This window comes from Danio rerio, chromosome 14 (assembly GCF_052040795.2).
Source record: "Danio rerio strain M-AB ecotype USA chromosome 14, GRCz13ab, whole genome shotgun sequence".
NCBI lineage: Eukaryota > Metazoa > Chordata > Actinopteri > Cypriniformes > Danionidae > Danio > Danio rerio.
Genome location: NC_141034.1, coordinates 41,324,126 through 41,345,537, shown reverse-complemented (window position 1 = coordinate 41,345,537; position 21,412 = coordinate 41,324,126). Strand labels below are relative to the sequence as shown.

The following is a 21,412-nucleotide window of genomic DNA, read 5'->3' as shown; positions in this document are numbered from 1 at the left end:
GGGACTTCTATAAAGCTGAATGCCTGCCTCTTTATCGTGCATTTAATGTACAATGAAAGTATATGCCTGCATTACCGATTTGCATTAACACAACACACACTGCTGTAAATATTTACTCAATAAAGAGAGATGAAAAATTGTAGCCTATAAAAAAATGTGTATTTTACTGAGACATTTCAGCTTTTACTAGATAATAATGTTTGAAGACAAACTTTGATGATAGCTTGAGAAAGCCTAGCCTGTAAGTCTGTTTTTTTTTTCAAAAGCTTTAGGTTTGAGGCAGTTTGTATATTTTTAAAAAAGATTGTAATCCAAGTAGTTGCTAGGATAAGCTGGGTGGTCGCAATTGCTAGCATGGTTAGCATAATATGTTAACAGCATAATTTTAGCTTAAATTAAATTTTACCAGAAAGTTGCTAACATCATTAGCATGTCAGTACCATGCTGTGTATGCTGTTAGCATGAATAGCATGTTAGTAGCTGTTAATAGCATAATTAAATTCTTTTCTAGCACATTGTTAGCTTGATTAGCATGCCATTAGCAAATTTCTACTAGGATTAGCATGTTAATATTGTGTTTTAACATGACTTGAAAGTTACTATCATATTTCTAGCATGGTTAGCATGTTGCTAGCATAACTAACATGTTGGTTGCACATTTCTAGTACGATTAACATTTTAATGGTAGCTATGTTTCCAGTATGATTAGTGTTCCATTAACATGATTTGCATGTCATTAATATGATTAGCATGTCAGTATCACATTGCTTGCATTATTAACATTTTACACTCTTTTTGTTGCCATGGTACTATCATGTTTCTAACATGGTTATCATGTCAACTGGACATTGATATCATGATTAGCATTGTATTATCATTAGTCATTTCCATAATTTGCATGTTACAATTGTTTCTGTCATGGTGGATATTGTTACTAGCATGTTTCTAGCATGATTATTATATTGTTAGCAGCTAGCATGCTTATCCTTTTAGATTTCATGTTTACTATTGTTCTAGCATATTGTTAACATGACAAAAATGTTATTATCTTGTTTCTAGCATGGTTAGCGTGTCAGCAGCACATCATTAGCATGTTATTAGCATTATGTTATCATGATTTGCATGTCACTATCATAATTGACACAAAACTAGCCAGTTTTCAACGACGATTGCCATGTAACTATCATGTTGTTATCATGGTTAACATGTTCCTAGCATGATGTTAGCAGGTGTCTAGCATGTTAACATGTTTCTAATGCAAAGATATTTATAAGGTCAAATTTCACATCAATACATCTGGAATTGTCCATCTGTCCAAACATACCACAATCACCTATGGGCAGTTATACTGTATACTATCTCTGTTGAACTTCTTTCATGTGGTCAGAAAAAAGATTTACAAGGAATTGTATTATTTGTATATATATATATATATATATATATATATATATATATATATATATATATATATATATATATATATATATGTGTGTGTGTGTGTGTGTGTGTGTGTGTGTGTGTGTGTGTGTGTGTGTGTGTGTGTGTGTGTGTGTGTGTGTATTTAAGCAGTCTAAAGATTGTATGTTTATATGAAGAGACATCATTAGTAAAATAAAAAACAAAAATTAGGTGAAGTGTAGGCTATGTTGTAAAAGAGAATTGTTGAATTACGTATTGAACAGCAAAACTGGTCATTCGAAAGACTGGGAAAAATAAGAGATTGGTGTGTGTGGATCCTGAGGGGATGTTTAAGGGTTTAATTGCAGCGGGATTAAGAATTGAATTTGTTTATTATGGATTAGTGAGAGAGATTTGGAAACCTATGGAGAGAATTGGTATTCTGGGGAGGTGTTGTGCTGTACTGATGAGGATGAACTTGTTTTAATAGTCTGAGTGCACTGGGGGAAAAAAAAATCATCACTGGAAAAAACATATTTTATTCAAAGTTGATTTAATAAATATTTTTTCTCTAATAAAGTTTTAAATGTGAAAACTATTGATGTATTAGCATGCAGTTTTGTTCTCAATAAAAAGAAGTCTCTCTAGTGCATGCTGGGATTGCGTTGGCGAGTGTGAGGGCTTTGTCTGTTTTGTGAGATATATTTAATGAAAGTCTTTTCCCCCTCATTAGTTGGTATAATACAGTACTGAAGCCCAGAGTGACTGACCTGTTCTGCGTGCTAGAGGAGGTAGGCATTCATATGTACAAAGCAGTCGTGTGTATTTTTTTTCTTCTTTTTTTTTAAACAGAAGCTTTAATCAATCATTTGATTTGATCTGTGAGTGGAATACAGATGAAAGGAGCCTTCATTCCCGCAACCATCTCCTCCAGCAAAAAAAAAAAAAAAAGAGATACGACTGATAAAGATACATAATTTGCTGGACTATGTAAAAAAAAGAGTTACTATTAGCTGGGGAAAACTACTATTAAAAGAGTCATGAACTGTATTTTTATGATGTATTTTGAAGTCCACTCATAATGTTAGTAAGGTTTTAACCTTTTTGAAATTGTCGTCTTTTTTCCACCTACAGTGCCAAGCAAAATTTTATGAACCCCTTACAAAATAGGTGAAAATGTGAATATTTTTAACAAAATAAGAACTCAAAATACAACTTAATATGTATTTATTTTTAATATTGTCCTGAGAGACTAGTGATTTATGTTAGAGACTAATGTCCTGCAAGAGACTAGTGATATCTATTAGAGACAAGTGATATCCTGTGAGAGACTAATGATCTCTGCAAGAGACTAGTGATCCCTGTTAGTGACTATAGTGATCTCTGTTAGCGACTAGTGATGTCCTGTGAGTGACTAGTCATCTCTGTGAGAGCCTAGTGATGTCCTACAAGAGAAACATGATCTCTCTTAGAGACTATTGATGTCCTGCAAGATACTAGTAATCTATGGAAGAGACAAGTGATGTTCTGCAAGAGACTAGTAATGTCCTAAAAAAGACAAGTAATCACTGTTAAGGACTAGTGATGTCCTGCAAGAGAATAGTGATCTTTGTTAGAGACTAGTGATGTCCTGCAAGAGACTAGGGATCTCTATTGGAGACTAGTGATTTCTGTGAGAGAGTAGTGATGTCCTGCAAGAGAATAGTGAACCCTGTTAGCGTCTAGTGATCCCTGTTTGCGACTAGTGATGTCTTACAAGAGACAAGTGACCCCTGTTAGTGACTAGTTGTCTTTGTTAGCGACTAGTGATGTCCTACAAGAGACAAGTGATCTCTATTAGAAACTAGTGATGTCCTGCAAGAAACCAGTGATCTATGATAGAGACTAGGGATGTCCTGCAAAAGACTAGTGATCTGATGTAAAGACTAGTGATCTCTGGTAGAGACTAGGGATGTCTGTGAGAGACTAGTGATGTTCACAAAAGAGTAGTGATCTACCATAGAGACTAGTGATGTTTGTGAGAGACTAGTGATCTATGGAAGAAACAAGTGATGTCCTGCAAGAGACTAGTGATCTATGGAGACTACTGATGTCTGTGAGGAACTAGTGATCTATGGTAGAGACTAGTGATGACCTGCAGGAGATTAGGGATCTCTGTGAGACACTAGTGATCTATGGTAGAAACTAGTGATGTCTGTGAGAGTCTAGTGATTTCTGTTAGAGACTGGTGATGCCCTTCATTAGACTAGTGATCTACTGTAGAGACTAGTGATGTCTGTGAGAGACTAGGGATGTTCACCAAAGACTAATGATCTACCGTAGAGACTAGTGATGTCTGTGAGAGATTAGTGATCAATGGAAGAAACAAGAGATGTCCTTCAGAAGACTAGTGATCTATGATAGAGACTAGTGATGTCCTACAAGAAACTAGTGATGTCTGTGAAAGACTAGTAATCTAGAGAGTAGTGATGACTTACAATAGACTAGTGATGTCTGTGAGAGACTAGTGATGTTCACAAAAGACTAATGATCCACCGTAGAGACTAGTGATGTCTGTGAGAGATTAGTGATCTATGGAAGAAACAAGTGATGTCTTTCAGAAGACTAGTGATCTTTGGTAGAGACTAGTGATGTCCTACAAGAAACTAGCGATATCTGTGAAAGACTATAATCTAGAGAGTAGTGATGTCTTACAAGAGACTAGTGATGTCTGTGAGAGACTAGTGATGTCCTACAAGAGACTAGTGATCTACCGTAGAGACTAGTGATGTCTGTGAGAGATTAGTGATGTCCTACAAGAGACTAGTGATCTACTGTAGAGACTAGTGATGTCTGTGAGAGACTAGTGATGTCCTACAAGAGACTAGTGATCTACCGTAGAGACTAGTGATGTCTGTGAGAGACTAGTGATGTCCTACAAGAGACTAGTGAGCTAGCATAGAGACTAGTGATGTCTGTGAGAGACTAGTGATGTCCTACAAGAGATTAGTATTCTACCATAGAGACTACTGATATTGTGTGAGAGACTAGTGATGCCCTATGAGAGATTAGTAATGTCCTATGGCAGATTAGGGATTACCTGAGAGAAAATATCATCATTAGTCATATTGTCTTGTAGTCAGGACCTGTACACCTACTGAAATTTGTCTTTTGATGACCAAAATGTCAAAAGATAAAACACATATATGTTCTCAGTTAATTTAGTAAGTTCCAGACAGTTTTAATGGGCACACGATCTGGAGTAATATATTTCAGACTTCAGATGCATGGCAGAGATACTCCTCTATGTGGAAAATGTGAGCTTGTCTGAGAACAGGGACAGTGCGGTAGCTTTGCCTTGTGAAAATTTAGCCATTTCCCTGTATTTCTTTTGGTGTGATCTTTGAAAGATATTTTCAGCTAAATGATTCTCAGTGGTTGAAGTGTGAATCACTTTAATGCTGGAAGACTCTGAGGACTGCAGGCTCAACCAGCGTTTCACATTTTCTGAGAACGAATGGATGGATGGCTGCAGATAATTTGGCTTCCAGGCTTGGCATCAGGTTAGTTCATTTGGCAGAGAGTTGGTTCCAGAGACCTATAGACTCATTAGACGCATCTTCTCTGTTTTTTTTCCTGAACTAAGATTTTCAGCTGCAGGGGGTCTACCTGCCCAAAACATCTCTGAAAATACCCTCTGAAAGTCCTCTATGTAATGCGGATAGGTCATGCACCTCCATTCTCTTGAGAGTCTAGAGTTTAGGAAGGAACATATTCTAATAATACTGACAGTTACAAAGAAGCAGGAAACTGTATATGCTTTATTTATCAAGAAGATTTGATGATTCATATAAGTAGAATATATGTCTACAATTTAGTTTTTTCTAGTATTTTTTTAATTTATTTATGTGGTTGACATGGGGCGAGGCAGTGGTGCAGTAGGTAACGCTGTCACCTCACAGCAAGAAGGTTGCTGGGTTGCTGGTTCGAACCTCGGCTCAGTTGGCATTTCTGTGTGAAGTTTGCATGTTTTCCCTGCCTTCGCGTGGGTTTCCTCCGGGTGCTCCGGTTTCCCCCACAGTCCAAAGACATGCAGTACGTACAGGTGAATTAGGTTGTCTAAATTGTCCGTAGTGTATGAGTGTGTGTGTGTGAATGTGTGTGTATGTTTCCCAGAGATGGGTTGCGGCTGGAAGGGCATCCACTGCGTAAAAACTTGCTGGATAAATTGGCGGTTCATTGCTGTGGCGACCCTGGATTAATAAAGGGACTAAGCCAACAAGAAAATGAATGAATGAATGAATGAATGAATGAATGAATGAATGTGGTTGACAAAAATAAATGATAGGTATTAATCTCTAACTGTAATGAACTGAAATAAATATTTGGGTAATTAATGTTGTACAATCTTGATTGGCTTATTTTGTTTAATTATGTGAATTGGAATGGAAAATTTTTGCCTGACAAATAAATAAAAAATTCTTGTTTAACTCTCATTTATCCTGAAATCACTCAAATCTAGTAGATTGTTTAGGCTGATGTTTCTGCAGCCTACAACCAGGATTTGTTAATATATTCAGGCTCAATGGACGGAGCATTAGAGACCTGTTGATTTCTGACAACCACTGACTTAGTATGATATAATCTAGTGGCTAAATCAAACTTTCTTTATGTATGAGCAAGCATGGGGCGGCCTAAGATAATTAAAGCAGGGGTATCCAAACTCGGTCCTGAAGGACCAGAGTCCTGCAGAGTTTAGCTCCAGCTTCCTTTAACACTCCACACTGGAAGTTTCTAGTATACCTAGAAAGAGCTTGATTAGCTGGTTCAGATGTGTTTAATTGGGGTTGGAACTAAAATATGCAGGACACCGGCACTCCGGGACCGAGTTTGGACACCCCTGACTTAAAGAAAATTAGTTTCCAGTTATATCCTCTATCTAAAACCAGAACTGGCGAGGATGTGTCCATGAGCAGATGGAAATGGCCAGCACTTTGACTTTAAGCGACTTCGGGTAAACAATGAACCAATAATTGAAAATAAGGATTTATTAGGTTAATCGATCTAAATCCCAACCTTTAAGGTAATCAGCTTGAATTGCATGAAGCAAAACTAAAATTATTAGAAATCGGAGTCAGATTAAATTCGGAGCTGGAAACAAATTAAGATACAAACAAAAATATTTGTTTTCACATGTGCTAAAAAAAGCTTACACACATTTAACCTTCACCCATACTATTAGTTCCATCATGGGACTAATATATAGACCTTTACAATATTGCTCAATATTTTGGAGTTAATCTGTTTTATTAAATGTTTTTGAAAGATGATTTTTTGACCAAAATGTAAATTTAGAAAGTAACTATTTTGTGTTTTAATACACTTAAAAATATAACATATTATTTTGCTGTCAAAGTAAAATAGTCATCAGTGATATTTTTTTCTTTTTCATTGAAAGTTGAAAAGGGCATTTCAAACGAAATGACATTAAAAAGCTTTAGTTTTTATTTTATTTTATTTTTTCTGTACCAAACAAATTCTATCAGTTTAAAGCACACTACCTAAAAAAAGCTTTAGCAACAACAAAGAATAACTCCACTTTTAGTTGATCATTTGGCATCAGAAGTGGCTCATATAAAAGGCAAAGGCGTCTAGATTACGCTTATTTTACCTCAATACAATATGATCATGCCTTGATTTTTAGTTATTTAAATAGAACAGTAAGGTCTGACTTTGCTTAGACAAAGATCTTGCAAAGGTCACTTAACAGAAAATAATGTACAGTATAGAATATAAAGTCATGGTGCAGTGAAAAAATATTAATATTGTGTATGACTACCATGAACTTAAAGGACTGCATCCATACATCTCTGCAATGACTCAATGAAATAATGTATTAATAAAGTCATCTGGAATGGCAAAGAAAGCGTTCTTGCAGGACTCCCAGAGTTCATTGAAATTATTTGGACTCTTCTTCAATGCCGCCTCCTCCATCTTACCCCAGACCTGCTCAATAATGTTCATACCTAGTGTTGGGCTGGCCAATCTTGGAGCACCTTGACCTTCTTTGCTTTCAGGAACTTTGATGTGGAGGCTAAAGTATGAAAAAGAGCACTATCTTGCTAAAGAATTCACACTCTCCTGTGGTTTGTAAAGTTATGGGCAACACACATGTCTTGATACCTCAGGCTGTTGATGTTGCCATCCACTCTACTGATCTCTCACACACCCCCATACTGAATGTAACCCCAAACCATGATTTTTCCTTCACCAAACTTTACTGATTTATGTGAGAATCTGGGGTCCATGCGGGTTCCAATAGGTCTTCTGCGGTATCTGTGATGATTTGGATGCAATTCAACAGGTGATTTATCAGAAAAATCTACCTTTTGCCACTTTTTCAACTAGAAATTAAATTATTATTGGTTACTCTTACAACTGGGATCAATGACAAGATTTTTGTCAGGTGGTGTACTTGATGATTAAATGTATTCAGTATAATAATAATAATACTTATTATTATTATTATTATTATTATTATTATTATTATTATTATTATTATTATTATTATTATTATTATTATTATTATTATTATGCCATCATCATTTATATGCTTTACTTGCACAATAGTTTACCTTTAGCAAATAAAGAGACTTTAAAAGTCTCTCTCCCTGTCTCTCTCTCTCTCTCCGTTCCTGTCGTTCTCTCTTCATCATTATTCTTCCTTGGCTCTCCTCCCCAGCTGCTACCTGCGTGGCTGCAGATTGGCACTTATGAAGAGAGTCTCGCTAAGTCTGACATCTATTACAGTTAAAGATCTCTCTGTCAGCCTCTCTCGCTCCAGGGCCAGGAACGGCTAATGATTCCAGCCCTGCATGCATTTAAGAAAGAAGAATTGACAGCAGACAATTCATCTGCTCGGTGTGTGTGTGAGCGTGTATGTATGTGTGTGTGGGTATGGGTGTGACTGATGGGAGGTTTATAATTTAATGCACTGCTTTCAGTACTTAATATCACCCTCTTTCCCGTCGCAGAGTTTAAATTTCCACTGTACCTGTCACTCGAGTGGGGAGCCAATTAACCACCTTGTCTGCCTTTCCCATCACAATATGCATGTGAGGATTATTAGGTTTCAGCAAAATGTGTGTACTTGGCAGTGTGTCTTTGCGTTTGAGTGTGTGATAAAAGAGATGGAGAGAGAGAAAGAGAGCCACTTTGGTTACTATCACAGAGATTGATTTCAGGCTCCTTTTTTCTTCCGATTTGTGGTGTTATATCTACAGAAGGTACAGACAGGGACAAACTTATACAAGCATCATTTATGTTTTTGCTCTATTATTTAGTTCACATATGTGGACTTTTAGTTATACTTACTGTATGCAACAACCATAATGCATAGCAAAGACAGCACTGTTGACAAAAATAAACAACATACAGTATGTCGAATTTGGGATCTGTTTTTGTACTTACCTTGATATGAACAATATGGTTATGGGTATATACTAAATTTGGGATGATCTCTCTCTCTCTCTCTCTTTTTTTTTGTTGTTTGTTTGTTTGTTGGTTGGTTTGTTCATTCGTTGGTTCGTCCATTGGTTTGTTCATTGGTTCATTTGTTTGTTGTATGGTTGGTTGGTTCCTTGGTTCATTGTTGTTTTAGTTGGTTCGTTTGTTGGTTTTTCCGTTGGTTGGTTTATTAGTTTGTTTGTTGGTTCATTCGTTGGTTGGTTTGTTGGTTGGTTAGTTGGTTCACTCATTCGTTCTTTCGTTGGTTGGTTCATTCATTCTTTGGTTTGTTTGTTAGTTGATTGGTTTGTTCATTGATTTTTTTGGTTGTTTGGTTCGTTTGTTCATTTATTTTATTTATTACTTAGGCTGTTTTACTTAATATAGGTTAATTGAATGTGTTTATGGTTGTTTCCCTGTACTGGGTGCCTGTTGAAAGGGCAACCACAGTGTAAAACATATGCTGGATAAGTTGGTGGTTCATTCCTTTGTGGCGCCCCCTGGTTAATAAAGGGAATAAGCCGAAGGTAAATTAATAAATGAATTAAATTTATTTAGCTCTTGTGCCCCCTTGGCAAACATTTCATCAAAATGTTTAATCAATCAATTTAATTTTATTAAATATATATATATATATATATATATATATATATATATATATATATATATATATATATATATATATATATATATATATATATATATATATATATATATATATATATATATATATAGTAACTCCAAAAAACCAAAGTACTATTGATATTTTTTCTTATTGTCTGTCTGTTTTCATTTCTAACAGGTGCAACAACCGAAGTAGGATTTGATTGCCAGTGGCAGCTGGAAGTACGCTCAAAGGTAAGTTAAAAGAGTTGACCAGTAAAAACAATTAATTTACGAATGTTGAAATCCTTTAAAACTACCATGAATGTGCATATGTGAAAGATTCAATCTTAGCTAATGATCAATTTTATTATTTTAGCTTAACTGTATGCAACTGGATATGGTCTAATGAAAAATGGTGAGTGGGAGGTCAGAATTACCAAAATTGTCTTTCACTGAAACAATTATTTGAACGTTATTTATGTAAAATAGGTGTTTGCTAATATTGGTTGCCATTATGTGTCAATATATTTGACACATAATTTTGTGTCAATATATTTGCATAATTATCATTATTAATTAATTTCCTCTTGGTGTGTATTGTGGAGAATTGTAGCTACATTATGACAAAGTTAAAAGGCGATAATGAAAAGGTGGTGCAAAAAAATTTGACTAGAAAAAAAAAAAACAGGACTCTGCCATCTCTATTGTTCCTACACTATTGTCACCATAGTGTCTGATCAAACTTCAGCAGTTAGATGTAAATGTGGAGGCAGCATAACACATGCTCTAAATCCATTTCTTCTCCATGTCATCATCTTTTACCATATAACTGTCATTGGATTTCCATTAGAAGTTGAATTGAAAAGCCAATGAAGCATTCAATAGTTTAAAACATCCTAAGTCATTGATAGATTTCTTTTCCTCCAGGGGCTCTAGGGATGGATAAAGTCAAGAACTTTGTAATGAAAATAACAAGGATCAATCCTGACGATTAGACTCAACATTTTGATAAAAATAAAAAAAAATGGGCTATTAACTTATTATAAAAAACAAAAAATACAAAAAAAATGTATTATAAAAAACAAAAGAAATCTTCTTTAAAGTTTTCCTACTTTCATTCTTAGCAATACATATTACGTTTTGATAGATTTATGGAACAAATTGTGCTAAATGTTTTCATGGAAGGTGAATTTTGCGTAGCATTCTAGTGATTTTTGGCATAAAATTTAAATGTTTTTGACTTATACATTGTATTTTAGGCTGATCCCCAAGATTAAGCAGTGCACACAAGACAAGGTTTTGTGATCCAGACTCACCTGAGGTCTTGTTTTACCACTTTAAGCATCAATCCATTGCATATTTAATGGGTTTGTTTTGTAATGATTTACCTGAAGTTTGTTTATTATGGTTTATCTGTCATCAGACTGTCTAAAACTTTACCAATTGTATATTTAAAGTTTGTGCACCTAGCACTTGAAAAAAATATGTTGTCTGATGCTCAGTATAAATAACAAGGATTGGATCAGGAGCACAAAATAACTTGATTGGGACACCCCAAGCATCCAGTCAATGTTATGTAAATTGAGAGGTTCTTCTGCTGAATGATAGCAAGGGAAGTGGCTAGCGGCGGGTAGGAAAGTATAGTAAAGAGTGCTGCTTAAAGTAACTTGCTAAGACACAAATCATTGTCTGTGAGAGGAGCGTCAATGTGCAGAACTGTGCGGTGAATGTGTGGTACAGTAAAGTGGAAACCACCAAGATCTACTGTCTAACGATGGCAGAGGTTTATCCATCTAAATAGCTGTATGTTTACATTGAGTACTAATTTGGATTTGACAGCTAGTCACAATTGACCAGTCCACTAGGAAGAGAAAAAAATATATATGTATATTCCCATGAAGTACAGCTGTCAAGGAGTGAGCAGTCAAAATGAAGGGTAGTACAGGACATACGCGAGTATCTTGCTGACTTTATCTATTCTGCCAGCATTATATTAGTGTTATGAGAGCCACTGTTCACCTGACTGGGGAAGTCTTTCGTCCTCTCCCATGATGAGCTTTCATTGCTGACAGGTGTCATTGATTATTCCATCCAGCTCATCCATGTGGCTGCCCAGGGCAATGCTGACAGCTGCACACATACCTTGTTCTCACAACTTCTCTCCAAAAACTGAAGAATTATTCAACGAACTCCCAATGACTTTACTAGGGATTCAGTGTGGCTGTTAGGCAGCCAGTTTTATCAGTTTTATTTAGGCCTATTGTAAAAAATGCAGGTTGGTTCTTTAAAGCATTAAGTTGATTTTTAAGAGGGAATTGTGACACTTTACAATAAGGTTTTATTTGGTTTAACTGGTTAGTTCCTAACATGAATAATCAATGAACAATATATTTATTGCAGTATGTGTCCATGTTCGTTAACATTAGTTAAAGGGCACCTATTTTAACCCCTTTTAAGAGAAGTCTTTTGTGTTTCAACTCAAAACACCCATCAGATTATTTATTAAACCTTTTGGAATATTGGAATTTTTTGCTCTGAACACATTTTAGCTGTTTTTGTTGCCTGTGCCTTTAATGCTGGTTCTCCCCACCCACTGTTCCCATGTGCCTTTCAGAGTGTGCTTCAATATCTGCTCCGTCAGTACACACAGTGACCGAAATGATGGAAGCAGATCTCACATAATGCTTGTGACAAACAGTAAGAACTTTTCCAATAATTATTTGATGTATTTGTTGTGGAGTTGATTCAAGCTATTCTGCAACAATAAGTCGCACACACTGCCATTACAAAGATTGCACACACACGTTTCCCTGTTTTTTTTTTTTTTTTTCATGCCAAATGTGACAGGGTACACATAATTGTCAACTGCTGCATGGAAATAAGTTATGTTAATTTACAATATAAACTTAAACAAAATAAACATCCTCAAACCAGGATTGAAGCGTCTTCTTTTATAATTGTACTGACATGCAGCTGTGGTGATAAAGTGAAGCTAAAGTAAATTATTGTAATTCATTACAAACATGCACTGCTTTAAAATGATTTAAACTTGTAAAACTCATCCTTGATCACATTTGATGATGATTGATGATCACAGAAAGTTGAACAGATCGTTTAAGCCCAGTTGCTTTGTGCACATCCTGTCTTGTTGATATGATTATGCGCATTATTACGGAGACATGATAATATCGGATGTCAATCAATTTGGTGAGTGAGGAAACCACACTTCTATATCACGTTGCAATAGGTCTCAAATTGAAAAGGATTTGGATCCTATTTTAATGTCAGAAAATTTAAAAAGAGAGACTTACTGGCTTTATATCACCCAAAAATCACACATGGTTTTGTCTAAACAGCTTCCAAAAGATGATTTTCATCACAGGTGCCTTTTAATGAAATACATTTATTCATTATAGTTTATGTTAACTCATGGTGTATCAACTAATGTTAACCAATATGAATTTGGATGTTAATAATGCATTACTAAATGTTGAACTACAGTTAATAAATGCTGTACAAATATTGTTCATAATTAGCTTAACCGAATAATTTTCTTACTTACAGTTTTTGACTTGTTTATGATCCAAATATCTTAAATTAATATTCTAAAATTAGGTGAAATTTTCCTTAAAACAACCAAATCAGCTGCCACTAGTGAAAGCAAAACATCTTGTGTTTTGTGTTGACGTAAGAATATTTGTGGGTTTAAACCAATCAGCACGCTCTATTATGAATGAGATGCACCCTCATTAATATGCATGAAATAGCTTTGTCGCTATAAGAAAAATTATGAAGTACAGATTTGCCACCAGTTTGTGTTAATTTTCATGTATTTAAGATTTTTTTTTTATTCAGATGGTAAAGTTACTATCATCAACAGTACTTTCTCAGGTTTTGAAAACAGTCAAAATGAATGAAATTACTAAGTTTACAGTACCATTACTACAACAGTTTGGATGGAAAAGTTATATAGTGTTTTCAGATCCACTGTAAATGCTGCTCTCCGAATCACTTTTTGTCTTTCCTTTGTCTATATTTGTGTTGCCTCTGTGAAAATCAGCTGTAGTGCACAAAATGAAACTTTTTTTTTTTAATGCAAAAAAGAGTTTTCCCACTTAACACTCCCCCCTAAAAAAATTGGACTCCATCACTTGCCTGACTTTTTTCAAGTAAGAGGTGTTAAAACACCCTAGGAGATTTTCTGGCCCTTTAAGAATTGTTAGTTGTTATTTGGATTAGCAACAAGACAAAAAAAGAAAAGTATTTGTTTACAGTGTACTATAGATATACATGTTTAAATCTGCATTATAAATTGTTATCTTAGTATTTCTGTAATAATATTCATGTTTATAATCTCCCCAAAAATTTTATACTTGATAAAAAGACCAAAAAATTAAGTTTCTTGAATCATGCCCATAAAAAGACTGCTCTCTCTGGGTCACATGCAATTTTAAAAGTGAACTTGAAGGTTTAATAAACATTTGCAAGAACGACTCTTATCCAGCACACAAAACGTATTTGGGGTTAGAAGTCAGCATACTGTATCCTGTGCTTAAAAACTCCCAATGACTTCATTACCAATTTATTGTCATTGTTACACATCCAGTTTGCTCAATTTCATTCAGATCTATTTGATGAAGAGCACATTGCTGTAAAGTTTCTGTTTCAGTTTTACAAACACATGTCAGAGTTGTCAGTATCACAGTATGTATTTCTTGAGTGAACCTCATTCGATTAAAAAAAAAAAAAAACACACACACAGAAGACATGGCCGACCATTCTGATCTCTTTACTGCTCTGTAATTGCTTTATCCGTGCTCAGATACTTTTGCACCAAAATATTGTGTTTCCTTGTGGGTGTTGCGAATGAGTCACGTACCTGGCCTTTTGTGGGAAACCGCACATTAAAATAAGATTTAAAAAAGCAAAGCTGCACGCAACCTTGGCAGAGTTTTATGAGATGCCGTATTCACACTGCACGTCTCTCGAGTACGGGATTTGCAGGATAAGGCATTTGCAAGCATGTGTTTTGCTTTGGTTTCCTTTATAATGTTTATGCTAATGATTTCCCTGAGAGAAAACAAAGCAGGGGAAGTGCTTGTAAAAAAAATAAGATTTTTCATGTTCACCCTCTCGCACTTTATCCTACTCTCTGTCGTACGTAGCTCCTACCTGGAGAGATAACACTACTACAACACACACCTACATCCAGCCTACGCTCAGCATACAAGCTGCCCATGAGTATTACATCAGCGGCCCTAACCTTAACCCCCGCACTCAAATTCAGGACTTCGTTGACATATTCAAAGCTCTAAGCTCGGTTTATATTTTTTAGCTCATAAGCACAGAGATACCCACTTTGCTTGGAGACTTCTGGGAACCATCGGTAGCAAAATGGCTGCAAGGGTTTGCTTGTAGGGTGCTAATAGATCACTATGAGGATGCTAACTGAATGTTTAGCGTGGGTTCAGCGTTGTGACCCCGGAAGAAGCCATGTGGCCTTTATGAACAGTGTGTGGGTAGATGATTTTATGTCAAGGCAACATGAGCGCATATAAACGGAACACAGACACAGATAGACGCATGCTGCTGTGGTCTTGAGATTTAATTAACATTTTGATGAAGCTCTTGTAAGATGTTTCCTAAGGATCTCTTCATGTGCTTCATGTTTTGTTATATGTGTAGTGCCGCATTCATTAAGGCTTCTCTCTTCTTCCTTGATCTTTCCACCCTGCTGGAAAATCTATTTTAAACATGCATATGTCTGCATACAGTATAATGGCATTTACATTAGAGCTGCACAGTTCTGGATAAAATGAAATTCCTGTTTTTTTTTTTTTGTTTTTTTTTTTTTTTATTATTGATTTATGTATTGAATTAATTTATTAAGTTATTTTTTTGGGTTTAAATTAAAAATAATTCTCCCATGTAGCAAAATTAGCTCAATTTATGAATATTAATGATTAATTAATTTAGGTTATTATTTATTATGAATATTCAGAATTAACTTATAGTTAATTTAACAAAATAAACATAATAATGACTTTGCCCTCTCATCAGATTACACTCTGCAATTAATTCTTTATTTAGAAAGAAATTATTTAGGAATTATAACTACTTCTTGTGAAGTAGATCAGGGGTTCCCAAACTTTTCAGCCCACGACCCCTAAAATGACAATGCCAGTGACTCGTGACCCCCAAATTCCTCTGAGGTGGTTTTAAATACAGAATCCTTGCATGCAATGACACTCACACTCCAATAGACCCAAGTCTATTCCTTGTTTTATTTTTATTTTTTTTATTATTTATGCTGTAAATTGGCCAGAAAGTTTAACCTGCTCTTATAAAATCAATCTGCTGCATCTGACTCTATTGCTTTTGCTTTAATATGATATAACTAGTAACAATAGGCGACCTTAATAACTATATATAAAAACTATAAACGACTATTTTTTTTTTCTTTTCAGTGAGTTATGGATAAAATATGGTAATTCTTATAATTTAATAAAAATTAAATAGATTTTTGGAAATCAGCAGGCGACAGTTTATTCAGGTGTCATCAAGTGTCAGAATGTTGTGGGGCTGCTATACAGGAGTTATTATTATGGATTACAGATAGCAAATTTTAGCTGTTTTTATTTTGGCTTCTTTTTTTCTTTTTTTTTCTTTTTTAAAGCATGATGGTAAAACATGAATAAATAAATGTATTAAAACATATGCTTGTTTGTTTTAAAAATTTGTATTAATAACAAAAATTACTAATTTGTGGAACTCCTTCTGGGTGTTCTAATTTGTGGCTGGTGTATTCTAGGAAATTTTCTTACACTTGGTTTCGAGTGTAGCCCTGAAAAATCGCTCTTTTGAGGGCTATCCATCCCTTCCCCTTAGCCCTACGCCTTCAAGCTAAAGAGAATTGGGACACCCCTATCCCTTTACAAGAACGTGCAAAACGAGGGATAAGGGGAAGACTGAAGGGGTGGAATTGGGATTGGGCCTAAATACCTGTATTTAGTGGTTCTTTCTCGTGCTGTGTGAGTTTTCTGTTATGCTTGGAAGATGACGTCTTTTAAGAGATCCTCTGTCGTTGCATGGAGTTTGCTGCACTGATCGGAGGATATGTGCGGCGCAAGCTTTAAACTAAGCTATAATTTGTTGTAAAATAAGAAATGTGGACACAGAAAAGGGATCTCCACTGCTGTTGGGAAATCCTCTGCGGAGAACTTCTGCAAAGATTTTAGGGAATAGATGGGTTTTAACTATGGGTCAAGTCACCCATTGTTTACTGACTGACCAATGTTATAAGGGCAAAGTTTGAGCGGGAGATTTTCTTTGTCTCTGGGCCACTCATATGCATAATAAGAATCCACCCTGGAGGGATGGCGGGACATAAACTCAGAGCATTAATGCATGTAAACCGTATAAGTTATGATCTTGCACGTGTTGTAAAATAGCTGGAGAAATGCAAGTGTACTAAACATGACACTCTAAATACACATTACATAGCATCTACACATTTCTATACTATATAACACCCAAAAGGGGTCTATTGGTACATGCATATATTATTTTTAACTAGCTACTGGGCGGAGCATATAGATTGCAAACGAACACATTATATACCATTTGGAGTGAGTTTTAAGTTCTAAAAGGTTTTTTATTTACATCTGGATGGGGTTTCGGAATGTGTTTGGGTTACAAAAATTGGAGGTTTCTCCATTTCACCATCTGCAGCATGGATTGAATAGCAAGGAATATGTCCCAAGGAGCAATTAAGTATATTGGTAAAAACAAGGTGTCATGCACAGAGAACTTTGCCGCCAGACTTTGTTGCACCTATGGTCATAAAAGTGAAACCAGTAAGAAATATGGTGTTTAAGGGCAATTCTGTTCTTCAGCTATGGCCTGTATTTAACACCCACTGTACCAAATACATAACACAAAAAGAATAACAGTTGCTTTTCACTGAATAGAAACAACTTTTAATTGAAGCTGCACAATTAATCAAACAGTTTTAGTTTGTTTTTTATGCTAGATTTGTAAATAAAGCCAGTGTACTGTATTTGCAGTTTTAATGTGAGACCGTCCTCTGGCATTTTGAGATGATTTACTTATGATCACAGAGCCGTACTTCACTGACAAAATGTGCATGAAAGCTTTAACTAAATAAAATTTTTGATTTGATTTCATTTTAATCAATTTAAAGTCAAGATTTTTTCATGAGTTTTTTTTTTGTTGTTTGTTTGTTTTTACCATATGATTTTGTTAACTCTATTGCTAATTTTGTAGTGAATAATTCATCTGCACATGTCATTAAGACAAAAAAAAACTGTCTGCCCTTAATCCATTCATTCATTTATTCATTCATTCATTTTCTTTTTGGCTTAGTCTCTTTATTAATGTGGGGTGATATGTTTTATTTTTTTTTTACTGTGAGCTGAATGGATGTAGTAAAGTAGTCACTTCATTCAGAAAGATCAGTAAAAGGGTTTTATTTATATATATATATATATATATATATATATATATATATATATATATATATATATATATATATATATATATATATATATATATATATATATATAACCCTTTTACCGATCTTTCTGAATGAAATGCCTACTTTACTACATCCATTCAGCTCACAGTAAAAAAAAAAAAAAAAAATTAAATTAAAAAAGACACTTTCACTGTTTTCTCATTTAATATTTTGTTCTTTAGGAACTGCGTCACAATACAAACAAAATAGTGGTCGCAGATTCTGGTTCATAGGGACTTTAAAATACTAAAATCTGAAGAGGCTCACTTATAATAATTTCCCTTGGTCAATCTCCATTTTAAATTTAAAGCTGTGATCATCAATAGTTAAATAAACATATGTAGATATCTGTCATTTCAAAATAAGATTGTGTGGGTGTTTGAGTTAAGATTGTGATTGTGACTGCACAATAATCAGTATAACTTTGGCACAGTCAATTTCACATAGATTGTTTTGGTAACTCATCAACAACAAGGGCATAGCAGGATGCAAGAATTGATTGTTTTATATTATATAGCATGTTGTATTTGACCATCTTTAGTATGTGTATTTGTCTCTGTCCTACTTTAGGATGTTAGAAACTCTTCAGTACACAGTTTAAAACATTATTCAACATATGAAAGTATTGTAGATGCATGGTAACAGAATTCCTGCCTTCATGATGTTTGTTCATACTTTTGTTTTTAGAAGCTATCATCTTAATGACATCGCGCACATTATTAAAGACAGCAAGCTATGATTGGTCAAGGAAAAATAGTGTAACATTTGTTTCCCATGACAAGAATCTGGTCAGAATGCCATAATCTGAGTGGTATACACAATATTACTGCATTTATACAACATAAACTCTTTCTGAAAACATAGCCCTATATATGTTTCTGGAAATTGTAAATTATGTACCCAGAAGTACGTGTGGCTGCATTTCATTTTTAAAATGAATGCTACGGGGCAGTATGAAGCCATTCCTTTTCACACTTACCAGCTGACTGCTTACCTCCATTTGGGCAGCTTTCCCAATATTGCCAGTTTGTCCAGTTAGCTGGCCATGTATGTTGAAGGACTTGAGACACAGAGAGGAGTTGATCACGACAACGGGGTCAAGTTCTTCAAAGAAACGTTCCAGAAAGTAGGTAAGACTAAAACTGAATCCAAAAAAAATTTAATTTAAAAGTTAATAACAGGGTGAGAATGTTGTAAAATCTGAAAACTTGGTCAAATCAGGAATGGGCTTTTCTTTTTCTGGATTGCTTTTGAAAATTGTTGGTTGGGTTTAGGGAAGTGGGTGGGCGGGTCAATCAATACAATTGGTTGGGTTTAAAGAATGAGGAGGGTGGGTCAGTTAATCAGTCAGTCAGTAAGTCATTCAGTCAGGCAGGTTTGCCTGAGAACAGCAGGTACGAATGGCACTTGCGAGAGAAATTTGAGATCTCAAAAAGCGTACACAGCTGCCTCTGGTAGATTTGCGAAAACAAAAACTGCAAAAAAAATTTTAAATAAATTCAAATAGAGGTACATTTTCAGAATGAGCCTGGGTTGGTTTTAGGCAATAGTACCATAGCTTTTCTTAAAAGTTGACCAATGTGTAATCATTGAGATCTAACAGCTGCCTCACATTAAAGAATATTCTGAAACAATTTCTGGTGTAAATAGTGCAGTCATCTATGAAGCCTTTCTCAAATAGAAACCATGAGCTTGAGTGAAATCTTAGTGTCTTGAAAACCCTTTTTTTTCACATATGTAACCTTAAGCTGAAACTCCAGAGCTTGTGGATGCTTATTAAACTTTTCACCAGCAAGCGATGGTAAATGAGTGAATTATGCTGAGATAAAGGAAGTGATGAAGCACTGGCATAAATTCATTGGTGGGCGATGAAAGCAAGGAAGGGCTGTATGAGTCTGTTCAGTCACTTATAAAAAGGCTAATTAATTTTAAAGAACAGGAACCGTTAGAGGGTAAAGGTCACACAAATTAATAAATCTTTGAATTATACATGAGAGCAAGTCAGACATAAATAATTCTATACATTTATTTCAATGCACGCTGTGAACTCGCAAAATGTTTAATATACCGTGTCTACAGTGCATTAGAGTGCTTGGGGGGGTGCAACCTCATTTACTAAGAGATGGAGGTAAAGATGGAGAGAGAAAAGTCCATCCATAATAGGAAGCTTGTGACAAGCCAATTAAAAGAAGAGAATTGGAGCTAGAGTTAGAAAGGAGAAGAAATGTAAGATATAGCAAACAAAAGAATGACATCTTTAGCCTGCTATCCACCTTCTTCCATCCTGTTTTTTTCTTTTAAAAAAAGTTAAAATTTCTGTGCGTCCACCCAGTTTAGAAATTGAATTTATGCAATAAATAAACAAATAAAAAATAAATAAATAAACAGACAGACAAACAGTGTTAGAGGTTGTGTAGGTTGTGATTGGTGTGTTGGTCAGTCCAGATTTCAAATTAAAGAGCTTTTGTTGTGCACTGTAGAATTTATTTTGGTAAATGTGTAGGACTGTGATTTAACTACACAGTTCACAGTTCTGCCAAATCACTGAAAAAGTTATCAGTATGATAGTGCAAAACTGCACATTTCTTGTTAAACCTTTCCTCTGCAATCTTATACCAAAAACATAAATAAGGGCAGTTTTAAAAGGTAGAAGCATGCTATTACATAATTATATTGCATTGCTATATGGAGCAATTAAGGGATGATGTTAAATGAAAAGTACCAGCAATTTTCCTGAAAGCTATGTATGTGTGAACAGGCTTTTTTTTTTAAATACCGGTAAATTTGTTCCGGCTATTTGCCGGAAAGAGAAGTTGTAACATTACCGGTAATTTGCTGGAATGCTGCGCTGTGTGAATGCAGAAGGAAGATTGCCGAAAAGAGCGCATTCATGTCTAGAACGCGCTGACGTGAGATGTCTACTTTAACCAATCAGAACATTCAAACGCATTCCCATCTGCGCTGTTTATGAAGATCAAAGCCTTTGAATATTTTTCCAGACAAATTTAGCTGTAAGATGTTAGTCAGATAACGTTTCTATGTTCCTTCTTAATGCCAACTGTGTAAATAATATTCAATAAGATGCTCATGATAAGCTATTGTTTGTTTACATTCAAGCTTTGCTTCCTTCAGTTGCGTGATGCTTCGTGCTTGCATGTGAAGCCGCCGTTGAGCACCATCATACACGCATATTATGTACATCTCGACATGCGAAAGTGTTTTTCTATATGTTTTCATCAAAGTTGTTCACAATACTTATCCATCCACAAAATTTGGAATGTAGTCAAATGTTTACAAACATAAAGTGCAGCTGTTTAGAGGTCATTTCTGGTTAATGATGTCAGAATTTACCAGTATTTTAGAATGGATGTGTGAATGTTTTTTTTC

General features: G+C 35.1%; 1 long non-coding RNA gene across 1 annotated transcript in view; it reads left to right on the top strand.

Annotated features, from left to right (window-relative positions):
• Window positions 1-8,868: 8,868 nt before the first annotated feature.
• Window positions 8,869-21,412, top strand: part of LOC147834003 (uncharacterized) — a 152,227-nt gene continuing 139,683 nt past the window's right edge. Inside the window, exons 1-2 of the long non-coding RNA XR_015506988.1 lie at window positions 8,869-8,872; window positions 9,686-9,741. This is a non-coding gene — a long non-coding RNA (uncharacterized LOC147834003). The remainder of the gene's footprint in view (window positions 8,873-9,685; window positions 9,742-21,412) is intronic.